At 45.9% G+C, this 26748-nt stretch overlaps 1 pseudogene; it reads left to right on the forward strand.

The window, feature by feature from the left end:
- Positions 1-8725: 8725 nt before the first annotated feature.
- On the forward strand, positions 8726-23830 carry LOC144159933 (putative tRNA N6-adenosine threonylcarbamoyltransferase; annotated as a pseudogene).
- Positions 23831-26748: the final 2918 nt, after the last annotated feature.

Consider the following 26748-nt stretch of genomic DNA (forward strand, 5'->3'; position numbering starts at 1 on the left):
GACGGTCGCAGGCAAGGGACATTTAGAACCCGCTCCACACGCTGGTCAATGCCGACTTTTTCACTCAGTGGGCCGTTAAAAGCTTTCGCTTGAAAACGACGGTAGGCACCCTCGGTGGTGGCTATGCGCGAGAAGACATCGAGTTACCATGCATGGGGTGTCACGCCACCTCCGTCTTGAGACAATTGACGAAATGCCGTTGCTACAGTGTTCTACTGTACCGTTGCCAATTCCTCCGTGACCATGACCGTTGGTATGCACACGCATCGCCTCAAGCGATGGCACATGCTTGCACCGCTTGCACCTTGCACTGACTTGCGCATAAAGAAACCAAAATGTCTCTCCAACACTTTTAAACATTCAAATATTTTATGCCCAAAAACCGCCTACAATAGCAATATTAAATGTGTACTTTCAAGTGGGTAAGCCCAATGCCTTTGGTAAGCCGATCAAGTGGGTAAGCCATTTAGTCGGCCAAGCTCAGTCGCAGCCAAAGACGACTGGGGGCTCACACCCATAGAGTTTCTCACTAACTCAACTAGAGTGGAATCTGGAGCTAGCGTCAACGTGATTCGGCGAAGGCGCTCTACGCCTCCATGAGTGCCGCCATAGTGTGTAGTTCGGCCGGAAGTTCGGTGTGGCATGGCCGGCAACGACTTTGTGGCTACGCAAATTGAGTTTTAAATGCAGAGCATTTCAGTAACTCACGATGCCACCCGCGTTGACGTCCGTAGTCCGCACCGCACCCCTCCCTACTATATAAAAAAAATACTATCCGGCGCCCGGTTTCGATCCCTCGACCCTGCGGGCGGAACGAAATGTACATGGTGCTCTACCCACTGCGCCACAAAGCCGACACAGAATGGGACGCTTCGAACGCGCCTTATATAGTTGACTCATTCAAATTACTGCTGACGAGCGCTCTCTCGTCAGCAGTTGCCACAAGTGCAACAACATTAACGTAACGCAAACTACTTAACGTCGTGCGCCCCCGGAAATGCTCTGCATTTGATCGTGCCCCTCGCGAGGGGGATGTTTCACTGCGTATTCTCTCGGTCGCGGGACCCGTGGCGCCATCTGGCGGAGGCGCGGTTTACGAACGGTTTACGAAGTTTACGAACGCGCCTTATATCCTTGACTCATTCAACCGTCGGCCACAGGTGCGCCCTCTCCCCCGCGTCCTCCTCCCCTTCTCTCCGCTCGCAACACCCTCTCTCGCCGCGTTCGGTTCGGGCGCACAACAGGTGGGGACGTGCGCAACACCCTCTCTCGCCGCGTTGGTTTCGCGCTGAGCAACAGCCGGTTCGCGCGCAAGACAGGTGGGGGCGCTCGCATCGCGCTCTCTCGCCGCGGTCGGTTCGCGCTTAAACCACATATGTCGTTCGCGCGCGCTCCGGTCGCTAACATCTGTGGCGTGATCGTGACGTCAAGAAACAATAAACTCACGACTTACTCACTTCTTGTAGCAGAAGAACATTATAGTACAAAATCAATATGGCTTTAAAAAAAATCCACTGAAATGGCGTTACTGAATATTAAAGACAAAATAATTGACAACATAGAAAATAAACAATTTACTCTTGGGTTATTTCTTGACTTCAAAAAAGCCTTTGACTCTTCAAAACTTCAAAAAACTTCAAAAAACTTCAAAAAAGCCTTAGACATGACATTTTATTGATCAAACTCTCCAGATACGGTGTAAGAGGAATTGCCTTAGACATCGTGAAAAGTTACCTAGAAAACCGTATGCAGTACACTAAAATTGGCAATGCGACCTCTCATTTCGGCGAAATCACATGTGGAGTTCCGCAAGGGTCAATTCTAGGCCCTCTACTTTTTATTATATACATTAATGACATAGCAAACACACCTCTAACTCCAGACATTATTTTGTATGCTGACGACACCAATGCATTTTTCTCTGGACCAGATATTGATGTCCCTAAGTCGCAAGCCAATCAGTGGCTAGAAAATCTATCTAGTTGGCTAAGTGCAAACAGATTAAACTTAAACCCAAAAAAAACTAAGTATATGGTATTTAGGCCCCGTAATAAAACGCATAGCAGCGAAAAGAATATTAGCTTTGAGGGACAACATATTGATCGCGTTACATCCCAAAAATTTCTCGGTGTCTTCTTTCATGAATGTTTAGATTGGTCCCTTCACATCAATCACTTACGAAACAGCATTGCCCGAGCAGTTGGCATGCTCTGTACGTTACGTCACTTATTACCAGTATGGTTAAAAAAGCAAATTTACTACGCAACAATACACTCGCATCTTCACTACTGCCTTCTTATATGGGGGACAACGACAAAAACAAACCTCAGCTATATCTATTTATTACAAAAAAGAGCTCTCCGTTTAATTGAACTGCTGCCCTTTCGCTCGCATACAGCACAACTTTTCCAAAAACATGAACTGTTAACAATTAACTATATCCGACTTAAAAAAATTAGCTACGATCGCGTACCACGACGTTAAATGTAACCCTACTGAATTTTCAAGAAAATTTGCCGAGAAAGACCACAGCCACAATTTACGGCATATCACGTACAATAAAGATAAGCTTCGCACCAACTACGGTGCACAAAAGTTGACATACCAAATTTCAGATATCCTAAATGAGCACCCTACTGTATTCGCATTAATTCAGGAAAGCCCCTCGATTCATGTATTTAAAAAAAAAGATTCATGCCTACCTTTTACAAATCCAAAACTAAATCCACATACTCTTAATTCCTCCTTCCATTCCATGCAAATCAAGCGTACTGTACTTGTTTCTTCTTATACGATAACTATGTATGAGATATTCATTCTTTTTTTTACGTACCAATCTTCAATGTGCTTGTGTTCAGTGTCCAATGGCATAACATTTGTATTTCTCAATTGCGATGTATCTTTTCTTTTTTTTTTCTTCTGTTTTTTTCTTCCTTACCCAATGAATGTTCATGTATGACTGGTGATTTATGCGTGTGTAATCGGGTGAATCGGCGCTTTGTCAGCCCTTCTGTGCCTTTACGCCGGTCCCCCCAGGCAACTTGTATCTTTCTTGTTGTCTGAAATAAATTTCTATTTCCATTTCTATAAAAAAAAAACATCACGCGTTCGTGTGGTGGCGCGATTTCGGCGCTATAACATTCTCTCGCGAGGGGCATTGGATTGGATTCGATTGGATTGGCTTGGCTTGGATTGGTTTGGATTTGGATTGGATTGGATTAAAGTGGATTGTGTTGGATTGTGTTGCGTCATAGCCGCGCCACGTTGCGTCATAGCCGCTCCACGTTGCGTCATAGCCGCGGCAGGGGGTTCACGGCACGTTTCACCATCGACTTCATCGACAATGTCTAGGCTGGAAGACAATAATTACAACAACAACAACCAATACGTAATCCATACGACTTGGAGGCGCCCCCCCCCCCCCCCCCGCGGAAATGCTCTGCATTTGATCGTGCCCCTCGCGAGGGGGATGTTTACTTTTTAAATTATTACATACTCCAAACTGGGTGAGGTTTTCTTTGATTTTTTGTAATATTTAGCTAAAAAAAATGTTTCGATTGTCTGAAACTGTGCTCTTGCTTCCTCTCAATACAGTATTATTATCGTATGCTACGCATTTCGGCAGGCGGTCGTGGGCAGAACAGATGCAACGTGGAGATGCAGGAATGATGTAATCGCGTCGTATTTATTTGCTTTGTCCAAGCAGATTTAAATAAACTTAGAGGCGAAGTCTATTACCGCAAGTAAGTCTTCTAGCACGCGCGATGAAATTGCATGAATGCGTTAAATGGCAAATAAATACTGGCTTGTCGAGTAGCTATGTATGTTGTCTCATTGCGCTTGGCCAAGGCAGTGCATGCTTCAAGGGGTAAGTAAACACAGCGGCGGCGACGAGCGATGCGAAAATCGTAACTGAATGTGTGCAGAAAACGGATAGAGTGGGCTAGCGTAGATTATTTAGTGGCTGTAGTGTGGGCGGCGGCGGCAAGCGGTATGAACAGACCGCTGGGACCTTCGCTCGCTTTTTGCTGGCCAGACGCAGCCCACAAGCGAGCGGCAGCGGAGATACAGTGAACTGTAGCGACGAGTGACGACGACAGAGGACATTGGCGGCAGTGTATTAATTTTTTTCGCTTGTCGCTGTCACCCAGTACACTCTGCTGTTGTACCTTTTGAGTTACGTTTTCGGCGTCGCTTGTCGCCGTCACTGCATGTGGTCACCCCTTCATCTTAAGAAACTCGCCGCTAACGCGAGCACATGCGTTAAGTGCTAATTACGCTGTTATTTAGACATATCTGTGATAGCCATTGAATGCCAGAAATTGGCATCCCCAAAAACGGAAAAGCACACCGTAAACAGAACTAACAAGCACTTCAGAGCCGAGAAGCCTAATCCATAGCCCTTTGTACTAGCCACTTGCTGCCAATACGATTCGCACACTACCCACAATTCCCATTTCGGCGTGCGATCGCAGCGACACTTTCCGCTCTAGGTAATATTGAGAAACTCTATGCTCACACCGAGTCACACGGCTCACGCAGTGCACGAACCACTGCTGACGCTTGTCCATCGTGGCGCGTAGTTACGAGCGTCATTGCGAATTTGAAGTTGAAATTGAAGTTTATTTCCATAAACGTACACCATTATGGCGGAAAATAGGGTAAAAAGTTGCACTCAGCAACTTGAGGGAGCCCTACATCCTTCATGGTCAACAGAAACAACACAAACAAAAGCGGCGGGGAAAACAAACAAAAAAGCGATACATAGACACCACTTGTGGGTGACAAACAAAACTAGCACGAAAAATAGTGATAAGGCAATAGTGATAAAAATAGTGATAAGGCAATAGTGATAAGGCAATAGTGATAAGGCAATAGTGATAAGGCAATAGTGATAAAAAAATATACGCAACAAACTGCACAAAAACAGCAAGGAACTATTCCCAAACATCATAGTCTTTCCGAACAAACAAGTTAAACACCATAGATTTTGTACATGAGTCAATATCAAAGCCAATAAATGCAAGTCCATTCAACAACTTCGGAAGGGTATACCCAATCATCTGCAAAGTGTAGTTTGTACGTGGGCGAGGAACTTTCCAACATTCAGACAGTCTAGTCAGATAGGGCTTATGATTAATTCGAAGATTAGCTATCAACGAAATGTTCTTAGTATTGTTTTTGCGTTCTAGAGTATATGTGTAGGCTAAGCGGTACCTAAGCAGGTCCTGAATCTTAGGTAAACAAAGTTTACTAAACAAAGGGGCAGTAGGAGCATCGTAACGTGCATTACATAGAAGCCGAATAATTTTTTTTGCAGCAAAAATAACCTATTTATATTAGTTGCAGAAGTTGTGCTCCACACGAGACAACAATAGTTAAAATTACTTAAAAATAGTGAATTGTACAGCAGTAACTTGACTTTATACGGAAGATCACGCACAGAATATACCATTCCAACTATGTGCGAAAGTTGCCCTGCGAGAAAATTAATGTGTGTATTCCAAGACATGTCTTGGTCGAAAAAAAACACCTAGCGTTTTTGCAGACATCACCAGTTCAATTTTGGAGTGGTTTAACATAATATCAGCCGGTAAAAGGTGTCATGTGTCAGGGCACCCCCTGAGAGGGGATGCATGAAACCCCCGGAAAACGAGGAAAAAGAACAAAGGAACGGCCATTTAAAGTGCGCGCCAGGAGCGCGCCAATCAGCAAGCGCCAGCGCCGACGCACCAAGGAATCATGGGCAAAGGTGGCAGCGCACTGGTCGATTGATTGATTGATCGTAGGGTTTAACGCGCCGACGCAACGCAGGCGATGAGGCGCGCCGTAGTGGAGGGCTCCGGATTGATTTTGACCACCTGGGGATCTTTAACGTGCGCCGAAATCTCGTACACACGGGCGTTTTCGCTTTTCGCCTCCATCAGAAAAGCGGCCGCCGCGGCCGGGAATCGAACCCGCGACCTCGTGCTCAGCAGCGCAACGCCTTAGCCACTGAGCCACCGCGGCGGGTGGCAGCGCACTGGTCGGCCAATCAGGGAAGGCCGCGCATGGGACAAGTGGCGAGATGGCCATATAAGGACAGGGAAGAAGCAAGAAGCCAATGGGAGTGCGCCACGGGAGAGCCCAGAGGGTATAAAAGCGGGGCGCACAAAGAGAAGGGGGAGGCAGGACACCGGGAGGCAAGAAACCGAATAAACCAGGAGGCGGCCGGAGCACGCATGCGCTTCAACGAACGAGCCAGGGGGACGCGGCCAGGCCATCGACCACGCCATCCGAGCCTGGGCGGGAGCGGGCCGACTTCGCATCGGCACCGTCATCCTAGGTGCACCACGAACCTGTGTCTTCGTGGCCCCAGCGGCATCGGTCGGGCACCAGCAACCAGCGTCCACGCTCCGTCCACGTTCGTCTCGACGGCCCCGAAAGAGACCTCCTACCTGAGATCTCCAAGAAAGCCTACCTGAGACCTCCAGCGGCAGCGGCTACCAGGGGGTAGCCACCGAGGAAGCACGCCGCCGAAGGGATGACCGCGCGCGTCGAACGCCGGCATCAAGGACACCCAGCGAGAGCGGCTACCAGGGGGTAACCACAGAGGAAAGAAGTCGGGACGCGCGGAGCCCACGCCGTCCAACGAGTGACCGCGCGCATCGAACGCCGGCACCGACGAAGCGAGACGACGGCTACCACCGAGTCGCGGCCACGCAAGGGTGCGACACGTCAGCGCCGACGACCGGGGTAGGCCAGTCCAATAGGGACGCAATCATAGGACACAGCTAGGAAGTTGTGGTTTAACGAGATCACCTAGAGGGTGACAGAAACAGTTGATTCGGACGAATTGCGTAGAACTTTTTGTAGAGCCTTTTGCGTTGAGAGTTGACTGTATGTTGGGATTGTTAGTAGAGGTGTGAGTGTTTATCGTTTGTGTGTAGTTTAAATATTGAGTGCTTTGCCTGAGGGGTTTTTTTTGTGTGTGCATTAAATGTATGTTGTTAAACACGACAACGGCTTCCCTGTATCCATTGCTCCGAGCTAGTAAAGACCACCCCACCATCCGTTCACGTGACAAAAGGATATTTCTGTTTTTGGATTGAAAAAGCATCGCTTTCGTTTTATCTACGTTAATTCTTAAGCCGTTGTCCGCTGACTACCTGTGTATTTTTTCAAGCACTTCATTAGCGGTTTGTACCAACTGCATGACATCACAAGATGAAACAAGGAGAGTAACATCGCCAGCGTAAATTATGTATTTTGTATTAGTGTCAACGTTCACGATGTCATTAATGTAGAATTTGAAGAGAAGGGGCCCTAAAATACTGCCTTGTGGTACGCCTAAGTGCAGTTGTCTGATTTTAGAGCGGAGATTATTTACCTGAACAAATTGGCTTCTGTGACCTAAGTATGACATTATAAATTCTAGAGCTATGCCGCGAATACTATACTGAGTAACGCATTTTTTCAAGCAGTAGTTTATGATTTATACTATCGAAGGCTTTGCTGTAGTCGATTTCGCAATAACATTCCAACTGACTAGTTTAGTTATAGGTTTTTAGCATGACTGTTGTAATCGCATTCGAAAGAAGTGCAAACAAGTTGGGAATAGGAATCATACGCGATGGCAAAGTGTTGTCTATCCCCGGGTTACTTACATCACCCCACCAGGCCAGGGTATGTAGGTGTAGGTTTTACAGCGAAGCTGTTAGCCTCTTGTTGGTCGGAAGATTTCGTGTCGTAAACAAAAAAACCACGCAGGACTCATCAGTTCTCTCCCAAGACGGCGAGTGCATGCGTCAGGCTAATAAGGCGTGCAGCATTGAGCTCAGCACTTGTCTGAAGAAAACACTACAAAACAAGCGCCGAAATCGCATGATGGATGATAAAGCGCCAGTGAACTGTGGGACCCCCCCCCCCCCCCCTTGTGTTCTGGTAAAGATTGTTTGCAGCTTATCTCGATTCAAGGGCTAGCGCATACGTCAGGCTAGGCAGGATGCAGCAGTTCTCGCCCAAGACGCAGAGCGCATGCGTCAGGGGCTCAGGGCCCAGCATTTGCCGCCAAAGAAGCCGAGTGCAAGAGACAAGCTCGCCGCGACAAGAAACATTTCATACCCTCCCCCATCACCATGTGTAGTGGTTTACAACAACTTCGCTAGCATCCACTTTCGCAGGGCGGGATGGCAGCCATTTTTAATCTGTCGCTTGCGTAGATTTTAGGTCAATAAAAGTTTGTGTTTGTTGATTCCCGTTCAAATTAGATCTGCGTTAACATTTTCAACTTGTCATTCAAATCGTAAAGTTTACCAGTACTACTACCATGAGCATTGCCAACAAACAGCAGTGCAACAGACTGTCACCAGCTTGGTTCTAGTAACCGAATTTAAAGAGAACGTGAACAAGTTGCTAGCTGGTGCTGTGCGGGCTCTTTAAGATGTACAAGTTGAAGAAGCCGAGATCCTTGCGTTAAGTAATTTGCCTTCAGGCTTCCAGCTAAGGAACACTCCAATACAGCATTGGGAACATATAATAGACGTACTTCAAAAGACAATCCGAGAAGCGGACATTGCCCCCAACCACGGTGTCCCCCAACCAGATTGGCGTCGTGTGTTACACCACAGCCAATATTTTGCAGGCTCGCACTTGTATAGTCAATGCAGCAGGTGTGAGTGGTAGCAAAAGAATGTCCGTAGCCCAGTGTCGCAACCGTGGCAATATTTGCTTTGCAGGACAAGGAATGAAGGCCTTCGTGGTGTCTGTAGCCCTTGTGGCGAGAATAGTAGCCCAGCTGGGGGACAAGTCAATCACTGGAGTGAACCACTGCATTGGCCGTATCCTTGTGTGTTGTAAAATCTGCTCTCACAATTCTAGAGCATCATCTAGTAATATTAAGAGCTGAGGAAGGTGGTTCTTGGTAATGATGCTACCACATGTAAACCAAAATTTTGTTTCAGAAAGGTGAAAACATTTCACTTAATTGTTTGTTCGCATGAAAGTCTCGTAATGGGGCCATGTATCGTGCAAAGTTTGTCGCCCTTGCCACAGCATATCTGGCCAACTGTGTAATCTCATTATCAGCTGTGATATTTATCCTTGTGTATAAAAAGTCAGATATATATTAAAGGAGCCCTGAAGAGAAAACACAAGTTTGGTTCATTCGAAAGATTGCCTCGTTAGAATCATACTTGTACCACATTTGACGTGTACTTCGCTCAAATAAGCTGTATAATTGAAAAAAAAATGGAATGGACATGCGACCCACTCGCTCATTTCCCGCTACAGAACCTATTATGTCACATGCCCAGCTGTGGATTGGCTGAGACCGGCAATAGCAAACGCAAATTAGGCAGGGCTTATAAAGCTTGCCTAACGACCTATTTGCGCTTAAATGTTATGAATATTTATTTTACAGCAGTAAGAATGGTGGGGTAAACAATCAAAGTTACTAAAATACACAAACATAGAAGTACTCACGCACAGCTCCTGTTGGTACTAGGTGCACTATGCTTGTTTTAGCTGCAAAGCAGTCCACCGCTTTGGAGTTTTTTTACACAACACTGGCCGATTGGCGTAAGTGATGTTGTCTTACCTGACCCTGTTTGTCAAGCATACCATATGTTTCACGAAACGATTACTTTCTACAGTAACAAAAACAAGCTACGTGCAAATACGGTAAAAAAAGCAAGGGCAGAATACGGTCCACGATTATGATGATGATGATTGCTATTGGTTTCTCCTTTGAAGCGGTGTGATGACATGTCATCTTACCAAAAAGGACTAACATAACCATGTTTTACACACTCGGTTTAATGCTAGCGCTGCTTAGGGCAGGCACTAAAGCTTATTAGGCACGAAATACTTTTTTTTCCCTGTTACAGGTGGTAATTGTCCTAGGCAGTACTCCCCTCTCTGCTTTTCGTCCACCAGCATTCTAATCTTCTTTTCGTCCCCTCGACAGCCTTGAGGTTAACTTCCTCTGTGATACCCTTAAATCCTGGGGCTTCTGGAAGCCCAATATTCCCTTCATGCAGATTTGGATGGATACCCTCACATTCTAACACTATGTGCCGCATAGTTTATGTTTCTTTTCCGCAGACCATGCATACCCCATCATTTTGTGATTACTTCCCCACAAAACTCTTAGTTCGCAGGCAACCTGCTCTAGCCTCAAAAAGCAAAGCACTGCCCTGGGAATTATCGTAGAAATTTTCCTTTCTGATGTTCAATTTCTCAGCCCTGTACATCTCTAACGACGTTTTAGCTTCCATTTTTTCCCTCCATTTATTCGTTTCAACCTGCCTTGCCTCTTTTTTGGTTACCTTGGCTGTTTTGGATTCTCCACTGTTCTTTCCGTATTTCATCGTTAGCCTTCTAGTCTTTCTTAACCACTGCGTGTCCACGCCTTTCAAGTATAGGTACCTAAAAACCTTAGCTGCCCACCTTCGTTGATTCATTGCCCTCAACCTCATCTCAAAGCATATTTTACTCTGTGCTTCTCTAACTTCAAACGACGCCCAGCCCATATCTCCCTGAACTGCTTCGTTAGTTGTTTTTCCATGCGCGCCTAAGGCCAAACGTCCTACCGTTCTCTGGTTTACTTCAAGGCCTGATAGAACGTCTGATTTTAAGTAGAGTACAGAATTCGCAAACGTGAGACCCGGAACCATTACTCCTTTCCACATTCCTGTTACTACTTCATATTTGTTACACCCCCACAGAGCTCTATGCTTCATTATAGCTGCGTTTCGCTTACCCTTAACCTTAAGTTGCTCCTCGTGAGTTCTTAAGTAGTTATCCCCTTCGTTTATCCACACTACCAACTATTTATATTCCTTCACTCTAGGTGATTCGCCTTGCTCCACGGCTCAGTATGATAGCGCCATCTGGGGGGACTCATGGTAGCAAGGCTGCAGAGCCTAATGACGCACTGGAAGTTCGTTTGAATACCCGCCCTTGTGACTTCATGGCAGGCGTCACGAAAACACACGATTTGGTGTGAGAATAAAAATGTTAACCTAAATTGATTAATTTCTCAGTGAATACGGCATCGTTCGCTCTTGAACAAGCGCTGGGGGCACTATAAAACGCAAAAATCTTTCGAGTAAAACAAACTTTATTTTGTCTACATGGCGGAAGTGGCAAATACCGAGAGATATGACACCAGGTAGGCACACAACCAGGGGGTTAATTACCCCCGGCATCTTGTTCATTTTGCTGTCTGGAATACTAAACTGTCATATGTATTTTGTCCAGGAATTGTACAACTAACATTGTCAAATGTAGTGTTGTGCAAACCTGCCCACGAAGCAACTCGCCTTGAGACTTGAGTGTGCACAAGAGCATTGATGGAATGTTTACGTTTCAAAGATCAAACTAATGTGATGATGATGGTTTATGGTGGGGCATCATGGCAAAAAAAATCGTAATGAAGAAACAAAGGTAAAACATTTTATATATTTTGTTGTAATGTCATGCAGTCAAAGTTCTTGGGATATTTCAGAAGTCCTTCTCCTTGACATATGTTGTTTGCAAGACATTGAAATGGGACGCCTAATCACTGCAGCTGTCAACCCAATAGCATGTATGTGAGCGGTGGAAATACCCACCGCTCACATACATGCTATTGGAAGTTTTATGCCTTTCAACACTAGCACACTTGAACTGTTTCGAATCGGGATGTAATCAAGAATTATTTAAATTTCGTTTTAAATTTATAAAGCACTTAAAATTCAAACATATGTAGGACCTGTTGTCTCTAGTATAGAAGAGTGGAGCTGGGAAAACCTTTGCTATTGACAGAGACGACTTACCTTCAGGCCATTGAAGATAATTGTACGTACTGTTACTGTTGCAAAAACAAGCATGTGTTTGGTGATGTGCAAGAAAGGTAGAGCAGCTCTTGGGTGCCTGCTATTGAGGAGGAGGAGGAGGGGGAGGAATAAACATTTATTCAACAGTAAGAGTTCCGTTGTGGGAGGCCTAGCTCCTTAGCCCAGGAAGCCTTGGTCCTTGGCTGCCCGGCGGGACCTGTCCACCAGTCGTTGCTGGTCTTGAGGGTGTGAGCTGGTCAGCTGGTCCTCCCAATGCGCCAGCGTTGGGTTTGGTAGGGGGGGTTAATGATGGTGATTGTCGGCACTCTCAGACCATATGGTAGAGACTGTTGGGTGTGGGTACGATAAAAATTTGCTTGACAAAAAGAAAACTGACGAGACAGTACGAGGTGAGGCGAGGGACATTACAGTACTAAACCAGAGGAAAGGGAAAGGGCCATGCTAACGAGGAACGTCAACAGGGGTGAAACTTGGGCTGGTTGGTACATAACTTGGGATGGAAGAAAGGGTGCATTAGAAAGTACAGAGAAGGGAGGAGATAAACACAGCGCTTCTGTCCTGAAGGCAGAAACGTTTCAGGATCAGTAGTCTGTTATGTCTAAATAACAAGCATCCAAGTTTTGACTCAAGATGCACTTAATTAATCAGGATAGGAGGGCAAGAAAAAAGATGGTTGAAACTTGAAGGCTTTTGTGCACTTCCTCCAGTGATGCCATAGAGATGAATCTGTGCTGGTTGGCTGACGCTAGTAAAATCTAACGAGGAATTAAGGAGGATCACGGGCTTGCAAAATTAACTAATTGGGGCTGAAACTGAAAGCAGTATTGTTTTTCTTCTATCGGTATACGACGACTGATAATGGCTACTGTAAAAAAAACTGAAAAGAAAACAATGCAACAAAAATATGTAAACCAATTAACTACACTTGGCATCATCTTTTTGGCCTCAGTTGTGACAGATTTTTTGGCATTTTTTTGAAGCACAATGATCAACGCCTGTAGTCTTGAGAACTGTCATAACATGTGGGAATTCTTGCCAGCATTGTGGCAATGCTGAAGTAGTCAAAATCTTGACCAGTGAACCAGCTAGAGTTCCATCGTCTGAGGCAAGGACAAAACTATTAACGTGCCCTTGCACATGCAATGCACTCTAATTGGTTTTGATACATTTAAATTGTTAGTGGGCGTGTACTTCTGGTTCCTTTACCTCTCCATTACTTGATCCGTGGCATGAAGCCACCATATACTCGCTGCGTATTTTCTGGTGCTTCCTAATTATGCCACAAATCATGTAGAGAAGGCAGGTAATCATATAAAGCCTGCCCCTTTGATTGCAGATTCCTTGGTGATGCTGGCATTGTTTTAGATCACGGAAGAGTATATGATGTAAACAAAGAAAAATTCACCCGCATTTCCCCGAAGGGGAGCATGGGGAAGTGCGAATGCACGGGTGATGCTATGAGGGGTGATCAAGTGGGGATTCACACCGCGTGATCAAGTGGGGATTCACACACCCCGTTAGTCCCTCTCTGGAAATCTGGGTGAATTAAAGTGTATGTTCCAGAGGGAATGAAATCACACACACACACACACACACACACACACACACACACACACACACACACACACACGCACGCACGCACGCACGCACGCACACACACACACACACACACACACACACAGAGTTATCGATGTACTCGACCGCCACGATCAGCGCTTTATGGTCGCTGAAATGAACCGTTAGAGGTTGTTCTATGACGGCGCGTATCTGACAGTTCCTCGCAAAGGCCAGGTCGACGAATCCACCGTTGATGGTAGTGGGTGAGTCAAGAGGTACGCACACCATGAAGTGTTTAGCACGCATATGTTCAGTCAACCATTCCCCACCCTTACGGACGTCGACGTTAAAGTCACCGACCAAGACGACCGGTTCAGAGTTTCTCACACGCACACTCACACTCTCCATGGCCGCGTCCACGTACTCGATGACCGTTTCGCGCGTGTCAGTACTCGTGTCAGTACTCGTGTCAGTACTCCTTTAAGCGAGTGCATTAGCCCTTCTCACGCCCGATTCCTGGCCAATCCCCCACGTGGGTATGTGCCATGTCAGCGGCCAGGCAGCGCGCGCCCATCTCCCCCGCTGCCAAGGAAGACGAGGAGAGCCCTTCTCACGCCCGATTCCTAGCCAATCCCCCACGTGGGTATGTGCCATGTCAGCGGCCAGGCAGCGCGCGCCCATCTCCCCCCGTTGCCAAGGAAGACGAGGAGATTCCTGGCCAATCCCCCACGTGGGTATGTGCCATGTCAGCGGCCAGGCAGCGCGCGCCCATCTCCCCCCGTTGCCAAGGAAGACGAGGAGTGCGCGCACCCGCAGCTGTTGCTATGTGGACGGACGGTGGTCGCCGGAATTCAGGGTCGCTTATAAAGTGCATTCGCACTTAAAAAGCAGTTTTTTAAGCATATAAATGTGGTCAAGTCAGCTGTATCAATATTCCATTTTACTGGGCATGCAAATTATAACCAGTTCTTTTTGGAACCCAACATCAGTCTGTTTGTCTTTGCAGTATGGAAGCTCACTTTCATGGGGTGCACAGGTTAAAAACGTAGAGTTGCTTGGAAATAGCTCTACTTGAATTTATATCGTACCATTTCAGTGCTCAATGCTTGCGCACTAAAAAACATATGTTTTTTAGTAGTGTGGAACTAATTTGTGTATGTGGTGTTTGCATTTACATAATAGCATACAGTGAGAAGAGGTACAGAATTTTTTGAGACTATCAACATTGCTGTTGGAAACTGCTCGAACAGGTTCGCAAGAGTCTTGAAATTAAGTTTAGATGGTAATGTACCAGGTTTATTGTGCGTCTGATTAATAACATTTGTGTTAATGTTCACGAGGCAGACTAAACCATCTTTCAGTCTTATCCACATTTAAGACATCCACAATTCATGTGAAACCAAAACGATTTATCTGTGTTCTCCTCGGGGCTTATGGCTGTTCACTTACTGTGTATATATGAACAACAAAAAAAGAAGTTGTCAATGCATAATGACATACAATACTTGGTATGGTTAAAATGTAAAAAAATTGTGTTTCAAACCAAACAAAATGTGAAATCAGCAGTAGTTAACAGCGGCCAGCAGTCAGAGGAAGCGGCTTTATTAAAGGGATATTGCAGCACGTACGCTTTGAGCAGTATTAATAAACCTACGCAACATTTAGATTCCACTGCCAGAAATACCTGAGCCAAATATTACACGTGCATGTGAAGCAAAAGCTTGCAAATCGATGTGAAATACACAAAAAAAAATCAAGCACGCTCTCTTCAATTTTCCTCATTATGCACGACTGTATACTTTGGCTGTCCTGTTGGCTGTTGCTGGTAAACTTCACGGTTTATTTCTCACATTTCTTGTGACGATCGGGTGTCGTCGGCGCTGTGGACCAACCTGCAGTTCTGCGGTCGAGTTGAGAATGAATGATTACGTGCGATTTTTCATCTCGTGTAATCTTCGGTAATAGTGAACAGATGTTTATATATCTTCCGGGAGGAGATTGCTGCAATAGACTTCGCTCCAAAATACATTCCGAGCAGTCGGTGGTAAGTGCTGCAGGGCCCCTTTAAGTAAGCTTTTAATGAATTACTAGCTGAATTGTTTGCAAGTCATAGTAATTTAATATCGGCAATGAAAAATGGAAACACTAGACATAGATAGGGTTGTTAAATGAAAAACTGTGGCTTGTTGTACTGTTAATAATATCTAGTGAATTATTTGCTTGTAAGCACTTCACAGGGCTTGTTTAGTGCAAATAATTGAAGCAAGCAGTGTATTTGAACTGCCTGTTACTACAAGGGATGCAAACTATAGTAAGAAGCACATAAGCAAGGGTGCAGTGAAGAGCTCCTCTTCTGGTTTTCGGCCAAGTGAGCTGGCAGCTATTATTCGCTGCTTCGTGTGCCGCTACAACGTCGCCATCCCGTTTGATTGTGGTCTCCTGCAGCACATGTGAAAATTTAATAATACAGCCATGACATTTTTTAGCAGCCATGTGAACTGCCTTGATATATGCAGTGAAAATACCAACTGGTGAGGTACTGCCTTAATGATACTGCCAGGCAAGACGTGAAAAGTAAGACTGATCCTGTAAGATTAAACCACGTGACTAACTTGTTGATTTTCTTTCAAATGCCGCATGTGCAGTATAGGTTGTATTGTAAGGCTACAAGGCATTTTAGGGTAATTAAGGAGTCGCCTTGAATATCCGTTGAATGCACTTTAAAAATACTCTGCCCTGCGGCTATGACAGAGTCCGTGCAGGCTGCATGCCAGCCACTCCCTCGTCGTCGTTGACGGTTGGGCCATAGTGTCATGATGCATTTCCACCTCTCTTATGACAATATATCATGAAATTATATTGCAGCTGTTATTTTTTATTGCCATAACTAACAAGTTATTTCCTATACGGTACGATCCGAGCTGGCTTGGCGAGTTATTTTTCTAAAACTTGATGCAAAAGAGCTGAAAGTTTGCTGTGTTACTTTACGAAGAGATTGTCAGAGTTTTTTGAAAGACACGAAGCGGGAACACTCCTGTCACCATTCATGATCAAGTGTTCCTGATTAGAAGGAGCAGGATTTTGCCAGTCAGAGTGCATGTTTCCTTCCAGAAACAAGCATTCGTACTTTTTTTGACAAAGCTATCAAAGTAATCCTTGTGTGCATTGAACAAACATTATCTGCATATGACCTGTTTTACCAGGTAAAAGGAGCAAGTCATCTATATGGTGTCCACAGTATCTGCTGGTGGTATCTGGGAACACAATGCACTGCAGGGAACTTTTGTAGATGCTGCTAAGCCAACAGTAGCAGTTGCCTTCTCCCAATCAACTTCCCAGCGTAGGCCCACCGTGGCATGCTTACATTTTCCTGTGAGGCCACGTGTCAATCGTGCAATCCATGTGGTGAAATTTCTTTTGACAGAATTTTTACACGGGAGGAAATGCCTAAAAGCTCGCGGGGTATGCTGCATTAACGTTGGGCACTTCACAGGATTGCATCCATCCACAAGAAAGCTGTGTGTGTGGCACAAGCTCTACGAGCATTCCTTGCTATAAATGTTTTACAATTGGACGAAGTTGTGAATAAACTTTTTTTGATGTTTATGTTGCATTACAAAGATTTTATGGCTGCTGCAAGTGTGCCTGAAAGCCTGTCAAAAAAAATTCTGTCATCTGGTAGCCTGCATCAATCGATCAACATCGCCCAGGTGAGGTTCACAGTGCCGATATAGAGACGATTTTAGCAAGTTGTTCTGAATGTTACATGATATCAATGCTTTATTGGATCACCGTGGCGGGTTGAATGGTTCGTTGTACAATTCTCGTGTATCAGTATATTTTCGTTTGAAATGAAATCAGGCAAAAATAGTGAACAAAATATTTACTGGAGTGCCTGGTTGCTGTAAGAAATATTGTGGCCGATATGATGAATTTGTATGTGATTTTTTATTGCCCGGCATTGTGTATTTTACTGACAATGTAGCAGGTACATATAACTTGGTAGACAGATGCATGCCATGCTATTAGGTGCATGATGGATCAGGATCATTACTCATTTTGGATCAGTGTGTGCACTTCGTGTACAGCAAAAATGCTTGCCTGAGTTTTGGGCACTGCGCATCCTGTGTCACCACAACAAAGTGACCAGATCATTGCACCCAGTTTAACGATGTGTGTTTAAGCTGGGCATCTAGATGCAGTGTCTGGCTAAGGCAGACCGAGCCTAGTGGAGTGCATCTGCGATAATCTGGGGCTCTCTTTGGGGCTATGCCTACCTACCTCGATGTTGGCTTCTGCAATGCCCAGCAGGCTGCTCAACCCTATTGGTAAACCCTTTCGGTGCCACGGACCCCGTTTCCTTGCTTGTTGCATCATGGAGGCATTTGGCATAGCAGTGATCGCCCCTTAAGGTAGGGGGCACTGGTATTTTGTCCTACCCCACTTGCTGCAAGGAGGAGTACTCCTAATGAGGGGTCCTAGCGCACATGCGATCCCAGCCCTCGTAATAGTTATCAAGGGAACACCCTGCTCCTTATAACATCCTGCTTCTCACTCATGTGATGAGCACTGAAACTGTGATCCTCAGCCTTCATCCTCTTTCTGACTAGCCAGAGAATCGTAATGAGCACTGAAGCGAAGGCATTAAAATGGATAAGGTTATTTATTCAGCCAGTACAAAAAGCAAGCACTGTTGTATGGGTACTGCCTCAGACACAATGTTAGCAGCTTCAGTGAACATTACAGAGAGGCTTTACGGTTGTAACTAGCCAACTAATTGTAAAATTAGAACTTTGGTTCTAGGTGTTGCAGTTGAAGAAACCTAGTCAATCGCAAATACAGGTGCCTTTAATTGCTTTGTAAAAAATACATTTCTAAAATGGTGGATGGTTGTTATAATCTTCAACATTCCCTCTGCAACTTAGGCAACCTGTCATAGCAGCATGAGGTGCTGGTAAGAAACAAGCTACCACAAGAAAGTTGCATGAAACGCAGTAGCAGAGCCCCTGAAAATTGTGTCATCGTGGATGTTGAGTTACATTTTACAGTTGTGCATCGGTTGTAACAGCTTAGTCATAGAGCCAAAATTTATGTAAGACATATCAAGTAGAATTTTCTTCCACAAAGCCCCAGGTGATTCACGTCATTTTTCTTTTAATTACCGCAAGAAGTCAAGAACGAGCAATCTAAGGGCTGGCAAAATGTCACTATATAATGAACACAATAAAATGAAGATATAAGCAGTACCTCCAAAATAAGAGACTTACTCTGTATATTAGCAGGCAGCAAAGTGCACTAACGTGAATTTTTAGTTTGTTTATCTTTGCATTTAATTTAAATACATATTTTTGGCAGCTGTCACATTTCACTGCCATTAACCGATTTTGTACTGCTTCTCTTTGTTGCAACTCTCTGACACCGGTCTTGGGTACAATATAGAGCAGATGGCAAAAAAGTAAGTGGTGATGAGCCAAATGCATAACTGTGAATTGGCGTCTACGCATAATGGGCCTGCTCTCTCATTGGTGCTGGGGCACAAAGCTGATTGCGCTCCCATATGTCGTCAAAGGCATGGATGTTTCTTTCTCTGGACTGTTGTCTCTCATTGAGGTTTGTTACCCACTCTTTCCCACAATGCAATCATTAGCGTAGTGTCCAGTGCTGAGGAGTATCTAAAGAAAATAACACTGCAATCGTTAGCGTAGTGTCCAGTGCTGAGCAGTATTTAAAGCAATGATAGAAATGTTAAAAGAGGTGTTCCATTTCAGAAAAAAGCCCCATCTCTTCTAAAAAGAGGTGAGTGCACAGCTGAGGACCTGTGTTTTTCTTTGCAAGAAACTGTCTTTGCAATGGTGGTTGACACCGCAGGTAAAGCCATATACAAATACTAATGCCTCATTGAGCACTTCAAAATAAAACGTGAGATTAATTTTAGAGCGGCCGTGTAACTTTGGTTTCTTACGCAAGTGCAGAATCGGTGCAGATCGAGTGTCATTTTGTTTTATCACCCAAATACAAGAAATGACTCATGTTGTCAAGTGGCGTGCCATAATTCAGAAAGGCAGAGTCTGATTTGCTCATCGTGTTTACACGTCCTTTGAACTGCCATAAACCCATCATCCCGACAATTAGGCCACAGAGCTGTCCTTTCCTCAAATAAATGTTTATTGAGTCGGATCAGTTCTGTGACAGAAGGGGTGCAGAGTCAGCTTGCAGCTGTAAAGGCAGTGTGTGGAGGAAGTTCCCCAGCTGTCTCAAGGGAGATGATATGGAGACACCCCCAAATTGACACTTGGTTCCTTTTGCCTTCCAGAAAGGTCCATGGCTCATACTGGCAGCAGGGAGGTACTGAATGTAGGTGGTGTTGGCTGTAAGTGAATTTCCAGGTTATCTACTTGACTCGTTGCGAAACAGGTTACTGCTGCTGTAAATGTAATAATGTAGTTTCCTATGAATTCTGTCACAAATTATTACAGTAAGAGCAGACCAAACGCCAAAACTCAGAACAGAAAGCCAACATCGTACAGAAATATACACATTAGAGATATATTTTAACGTGTTTATTTCTGTCTAGCATTGTGCTTCCTAAAAGTTCAGTTGTTGTATCCAAGACAAAGGGCTAGCGTGTGCTTCACACGCTAGCCCCTAACACAATATGTGTTTCTAGGTAATAAGCGCCTTCAAGCGATGATGGGCATCATGGCAGAAGAACGCAAGGCAAAATTGTTTGCCACAGATGAAAGGTATGGAAGACCCTGCACTATCAACAAAACAGTTCTGGCACGCACACACTCGCACGTTCATGTAAAGCAGAGTGAGGTTGTCCCCGGGCTGCACAGGCTATGTTTACAAGCTTCTTTTGCAGTGAGGCTGCATATGGCTCAGTCTCTGGGATTGTTTCGTCCGCGTCTGCTGGCAGAATTGTGACAAAGCCAACTTTCTTGTCTATGCTCTGTAGCTCTTAATCTGGTGTAGATATCTTGGAGAATAATAATGCTGCGATTGCCGCTAAGACAACTCTATCGCTACACCAAGATTTATTTACTTGCCACAGTTAGCTTACTGGGGAGTTGTAAACAATTCGGAATTCCCGTCTGCTGTCAATACATGATGATCCACAAGATGCATGTGAAGAGATGCTTCCTTTTCCTCTGCGTTCGCTCGGCTTCCCGAGCACAATCTTGATCCATTTTTGGCAGCGTGGCACTGCTGACCATCTTGCTGGTTGCTTCTTTTGCTGCTCTTTGTATTCACACTACTCTTTGGGAGTCCAAATTAACTACCTTCCTATTGCATTATTGCAACAATGAAATCACTTGCTAGGCGGGTGCTTTTTTGTATCGTGATAGGACTCTCCCTGTGAAAATCAGACTATCTATGACATGCCTCTGGCGAAAATAAAGCACTATCTATGACATATGCTTCTGGTGAAAGAAGAGAACAAGGACGCTTGGCTCCAGATTGGCATCGCAGTTCGTTATTGATCCTCTGCAGTCGTACATAGATTTGACTGTGGCTAGCGTATTTACTAACGTAGCAACGCGATATTCCGTTGGGTACCACAGTGTTCACAATTTCGTTCTGAAATCAAGTTTTAGTATACGCCTCGAGCGCGGCCTGTAGAGGCGCCACTGAAATCCCCCTAGCGGCCCGTTTTGAAAGCAGCCGCGGGAGTCCGCGCCCTGCTCCCCAGTGCCGCCGCTGCTTTTGCGGCCCCTTCACGACTGAGATTTACCGTTTGCGGGCGTTTGAAATCCATGTTTATGTGGAGCAGTCACTCTGTTCGCAAATGGTGTATGTCTACGACAGTGTAAATGTTTCTGACGCGATCTTAGTGTGGTATATTCGGTCTGTATAGCGACAGGTGTGTGTCACAGGCCAGCGTCGCAGAACCGGCTTATGATGGAGCCGATTGTAGTTACACTGACCTGAATTTACTACCTGTGTCTCCGTAACCACCGGTTACTTAGGTGTTCGTGCTACGGCTATACACTACGATTTAAATCGGTTTTGTGCACTTACATAATCAGCGGAGCACTCATACCCGACAGCACGCCAGTTACGTTACGTTTGCCAATATTATACCTCAGATATTGATCACCACCATTTACAAGCCAGTCTGTGTTTATTTCGGGAATATTCAACAAAAGTACGATGGACAATGCATTATTATATTTGGGGATCAGCACACGACAGAGTCGTCTTGTCGTGAAGTGAGCGCCCGCAAACATATATCCTCTGCGAGCAGCGCGGAGACGGGCTTAAAAAATAATCCGTGTCCGCGACTAAATGCTTCTTCAAAACATCGTCATATGGCACAGGAAGCCTGCGGAATGAAGCAGAAACTGAAATCAGAGGGCCTTATCACATTGGTCGTTGGAATTCCAACGACACCTTTCATCGCTTGTTGGACAGCCTACCCTGTATACTTCCAAAAAAATCCCCGCATTTCCCCGAGGGGAAGAATGTGAAAGTGCGAATGCACGAGTTGAATTTGCGCGGTTCGGTAATGTTCGCGAAAGAGAGATCGCACACACACACACAACTACAAAGAAAGAAAGATGCATTTATTCACAGACACCTATTTGTGTTGTCGTTGTACTTGATTGCTAGAACGGATCTCAGCTTTGAAATTTCGTGTCAGTACTCCTTTAAGCAGGTGCATTAGCCCTTCTCACGCCCGATTCTTGGCCAATCCCCCACGTGGGTATGTGCCATGTCAGCGGCCAGGCAGCGCGCGCCCATCTCCCCCCGTTGCCAAGGAAGACGAGGAGATTCCTGGCCAATCCCCCACGTGGGTATGTGCCATGTCAGCGGCCAGGCTGCGCGCGCCCATCTCCGCGTGCGCGGACATCGCCGGTGGACGCAGGTTCAGGGTCGCTTAAGAAGTGCATTGCACTTAAAATGCGTCCGCCGTACGATCAGCTCTTCGTTGAAGTAGAATAACGAAAGGAAAGTGAACGCGAGATTTGTGTGTGGGATTACTAAAACGTTCATTGCTGGATTCCGCTCCGCATTTGTACACAGCGTCCCCTTCCTCTGCCCCCCCCCCCCCCCCCCCGCCGATGTCTCGCGAAATACCAGTGCATTTCGCGTCTAGTGAACCCTAACTGGCTTAAGTTTCGACGAACATACGTATTTAGCATGTCAGAAGCTGCACTGTTTCTTTTTTTTTCATTTCCGTTAGAGCTATTATGTTTCTTAATTCCGCACTTTCACAGCATTTATTTTTCCGTGGTTTCATTAACTTGCCTTGGTTCTTGCTATATTGCGTGTGTGGGCACATATTTAACGACGCACAGGCTTGGAATATACTTAACATTTTCGCATGGTTTATATTCTTATAAAAGGCACAAGTTATTGTCCTAGAATGGGTAATCACATCCCCGAAACATATTTTTCTGCGACGTATATATTCTAAACGAAGCCGCATTCGTTGTTCACGTTGCAAAATGAAGCCAACCTCTCATTGTGCCAGCATCAGGTCTAAACGAGGCGAAAGTAGAATTTATTTGTGCCTGATGTTTTGGAGGTGACATGGGTGATATGTTGCTGCCGCCGCCGACGCACGGAAGAGCGGCGACGAAGCGCGCAGAACCGCGTCCCCAGGTAGCTCTTGGAGGCGATCGCGTACTCTACGAAGACGCAGCGGCTTTTTAAGTTCTCTTTAGGCTGCTCTTTGCCTATAGACGTCACCATAACAAGTTTGTTTTAGGGCGCGGAAAGGCGAAAAGAAGCGAAACAGAGCCCAAACACTGCACGAGCCCCTATCAGCCACGCAGCGCAAATCCCGTCAACAACGCGGAGAAGCGGCGGCAGGCGGCGCAGCGATCGGGAAGCTCGAGGCGTATAGTACGTACTATACTAAAACTTGATTTCAGAACGAAATATACGCTATATAAATATAATAATAATAATCGCTATAAAAATAATAAACTTACGCTATACCAAATGGTTGATTAGCTAATCGACCGTTTGGTATAGCGTAAGTTTATATCACATTAGTTGTTCAGGTAGCAACCACCTTTGCAGCTTGGATTAGAGCCAGATTTTTTTTTAGGCAGGTAATTTGGCTAGCTTGACCAGCGTGTCTTGGCATTAGGCTGGCTGTATTTGTAGAGTTTTGTTGAGTTTTGTTTTAATACTGGAAGCACTACTGCTCCATTAATGTTGGCTCAAGCCACATCAAACGCAGACAGACAGACAGACAGACAGACAGACAGACAGACAGACAGAATAGAACATCACCACTAATGTGCCGATGTTCTGCCTTGTGCATCTTGCTCGTCTTTTCCAAAAATCAGGGTCATGAACAAATGTCACTTATGGCTGTTATAAGGGGCAAAAATAAACTACTAATTACTTTACCATGCCTTGTGGGAGGAATTGTAGGAGGTCAAAAAATTTGCCTGTTCTTTTTGTGACTGTTTGTGCGTACTGATAGGCTTCAGTGATTCACTGTGCAAGGTTGCTTCTTACCTCCATTTTCTTATAATCAGTCCTGCATTGTAAAATCAAATGAGGCGCTGCTCAAAGCTGGCTTTATTGAAGTGTGCTTTATTTGAGTGCGGCAACAATAAGCACCTCGGGACATAGGCCAATCTTACACTTGTTCTCATGCTCAGGTGTGCAAAAGAGGGTGAATCTGCCTTTACCAGAAAAGTCGTTCATGATGCATCTTTCACCGTGAATGGATGCAGCATGATAAGTGTATCTATGCACGAAGAGAGTCATAGTATAGGCCTGAATAAAGACAAAAACTGTTGCCAACGTTTCCCTGAATATATCTTATGGGTGATTCAACCAAAGGCTCCGTATTCAGAAAGCAAACTTATCTTATGCCTTACGGACGCCTTTCGTAAGTGCCCGAAAAGGATCAGAATGAGAAAAGGCTGCCGCGCGTTTCAGAAACATTCCTTGAGGCGCCCTTATGAAAGGCGCCCTTTTCGGAGCACGCTAGGCTCCTGCGAACGAGGCTAGGACCCGAAGCGTCAATCCCATGCTAATCCCCGTACGGAGTGTGGGCCTGATGCACCAATACGGAAGGACACTCCCGTGGTGCCAGCTTCGAAGCGCTCGGATCCTCAGATCAGCCAGCTCCATCGGTGGCCGGTCCGTCCGCGTACTATTTTTGCTTAAATCACAGCCAATATTTGGTCGCCGCCTGCACTACGGCCGCGCATGGCTTTTCCCCACAGTATCACCCCCTTTCGCAAATGGGTAACTTGGTTTGCCTGATTTGTTGCATTCTGGAAAGCGGCGACAAACTAGCTCGTCGCACCTGCCTGCGTCGTTCTATGCGCGGAGGCAGTGCCATGGGGCCGACGCTGGCCGCATCGTGCGCCAGCCGGGCCGGTGTGCGCGCGTGTAAACACCACCGCGTCCGGGCGGCAGGCGTGTGCGCGGATCATTTTTACGCGCAGAAAGCACTCCATTCTTTATTGCAGTATCAATTTCTCGCGAAACAGGGACAATTTATTAGGTGCACCAGGATTTCACGGCTGTTTGCTTGCAAGAAGTTATGCGTTTCAGCGGCGAATGGGAACCGAACAGCAATTTACCGATACGACCGGGCGTGCTCCGCCACCGCGACGCTCCTATTTCGCTTTCGGCTTGCCGTTTTCGCGTATCCGAGCGGCAGCTTCCCATCGATGAAATGAACAGAGACTATATCCAGAGCACAGAAACGTGCCATAAGGATTGGGCATGAGGGTGAATAAACAGCGCTTCCGGAAGCAACGTACGACCACCGTACTTACCAGAGGTCGGCGGAATCACACGAGTCCACTCTGAGTACATTTTGAGTTTTGAGTCCGAGTGAGTTATGAGTTATGAGTCCGAGTTAGTTCCGAGTTTGAGTGGGCGCAGGTCGGCTCCGGCCGTCCCATCCCAGGAGAAAATATTCTGCTGGTTTCTGCTGGTCCCCGTTGAGGTGGTTTATGGCCAAATTCCCAGCTGGGACCAGCAGGCTGCTGGTCTCAGTTGGGACCAGCAAGCAGCTGGGACCAGCAGGCTGTTGGTCCCCATTGGGACCAGCAAGCTGTTGGTCCCAGCCAGGGCCGTACCCAGAGGGGGGGTTTGGGGGTTCGAACCCCTCCCGAAATCTTCTCCAGGCAGCACGTAAACAATACTTACTGTTGCTTTCAGCAAAACTACCCCCTTCCCAAAATTCATAACCCCCCCCCCCCCCGAAAAACATTTCTGGGTACGGCCCTGGTCCCAGCAGGCTGTTGGTCCCCGTTGGGACCAGCAAGCTGTTGGTCCCAGCAGGCTGTTGGTCCCAGCAGGCTGTTGGTCCCCGTTGGGACCCACAGGCTTGCTGCTGCCAGTTAGAATTAGTCACTTGGTGGGCAAAATATATATCGCCAGTGGCATGTGCCTCCAGCTAGAACAGCATGATGTACACATTACACATGATGCATTCAGATGCATTTTATTTACCAGCAAATGTTTCAACTGCCATGCACACTTCCCTTGTCGTTTTTACAGCGAATTAATTTCCTGGCGTCTTGAACTCCTCTGGACAACTTATACAATGGATATTGAACAGCATTCCCATTATGAATTTATATCAGAACGGCATTCACCTTTGCACAACAAGCGATGCAGGTAGCGTCTTTTTGTTGTCATCAGGAATTTAGTACACAGGACACACGACCTCTAACAAAGACACACGAAGCGGCGAGTCCTACGTACCACACCATGACGCCGCGACATGCGGCCGGGTTCACGCTCACAAAAGTTCGGTGGGCAAAAAAAACATCTTCGGCAACACTCGATGACATGACACCGACTGTTTTGATGTCGAATTTCGCTACAAGATGCTCAGTTGGCGCCGTATTCGTCCCGCACAAACACACGATCACACCACCGCACTTCGTAATCGTCGCCATGTTGGCTAGGAAACAACTAGCTTGGCATGGCTTCAGTTGGCCAAGTTGGCTTCGCGGCCGGCTAGTTAAAAACGTTGCCGGTACGTTAACGAACAATCAGCGGCAAAAACACATTTATACCTTGAAGCTGCAAATTCAGGTTCCTTGTACAATTGCCAGCTTGTAGGTCCGCTCCGACTTGGCTGCTTTATGAAGGGCATACATAGTTAGGGCATGGGTTAGGGCATGGCCGATTTTTGCATTGTTGGTGGGCGAGGGTCCGTTTTTCTTTTTCTTTCTCTTTGGTTAGAAAATAGAATATTCGGCGAGTATATTATGCCTAGAAATAGATATAAAACCAGGACTCAAGGACCGAAGTGGGCACATACACTGCAGCTCTCCAATTGTTTCGGGACCAGGCTTATATTTATTCGTTTTAAGAGCACGAAGTTGAGCTGTAGACGTCCTAGACGACCTTCGGCTAATGATTTGCTGATTCC

This window comes from Haemaphysalis longicornis, unplaced genomic scaffold, assembly GCF_048455015.1.
Source record: "Haemaphysalis longicornis isolate Haplotype H1 unplaced genomic scaffold, Haemaphysalis longicornis Haplotype H1 scaffold_1, whole genome shotgun sequence".
NCBI classification, from domain to species: domain Eukaryota; kingdom Metazoa; phylum Arthropoda; class Arachnida; order Ixodida; family Ixodidae; genus Haemaphysalis; species Haemaphysalis longicornis.